This window comes from Grammomys surdaster, unplaced genomic scaffold (genome assembly GCF_004785775.1).
Source record: "Grammomys surdaster isolate TR1022 unplaced genomic scaffold, NIH_TR_1.0 271, whole genome shotgun sequence".
NCBI classification, from domain to species: domain Eukaryota; kingdom Metazoa; phylum Chordata; class Mammalia; order Rodentia; family Muridae; genus Grammomys; species Grammomys surdaster.
The window spans coordinates 2,529,786-2,530,529 of NW_021604712.1; positions in this window are offsets into that span (position 1 = coordinate 2,529,786).

The window sequence follows — 744 nt, forward strand, 5'->3', positions numbered from 1 at the left end:
GAGCAACCCTAATTCATTGGTTCACCCAATTTAAAAAACAAAACAAAACACATTTTCCACCATCAAAACCGGAGATGTCTTTAGGTTAAAAAAAAAAAAAAGTAAAAAGCCCAAACCTTGCAGCAGACAGAATCAACAACTGATAGTTTATCTGGTTAAGGGAAGGCTCGTACTATTTCTTTTGGTAAAAAGACTAAGCTGAACCATTGATTGCTAGCAGAGATGCTAAGCTGGCCTTCATGCAACCTCCTGGCCATGCTCAGTTTTCAGAACCGATGGGATTCTCAGCTGGGATCAGGTACTTTTGTCTCTGGGGTTAGGACGCTCTGGGTGGCTGTGTCTGTGGCAGTAGCAACATTAAAGTGGCAGCTGAGTTTGGGTCCTGTCTCTTCTGGTATCTTTTTCATGGGCACCCTCTTTATGCTGCCTCTGACAAGTAGGACCCCCTGCAGAACACTTGTATTAAAATCCCAGTTATCTGTTTCATCTCACTGCTTGTTTTGCCTTCTCTGTGCCGCCTGGCTTGTCAACAATATCCATCACGGTGACTTGAAGGCCAGAAGTCTGGTGGTTGAGGTCCACCCGGTGCTCACAGCAGTGAGGTGAGAACCGTTGCATGTGAACAGTGGCTGGCATTCTTAGGCCTCTCCCATCTTCTTCCCGGTATTCTGGTAACCGTATGAGGCTGGGAGTTGGGAGGCCCAGTACATGGATAGGGTCTTTATAATGGTTACCATCTGTTGC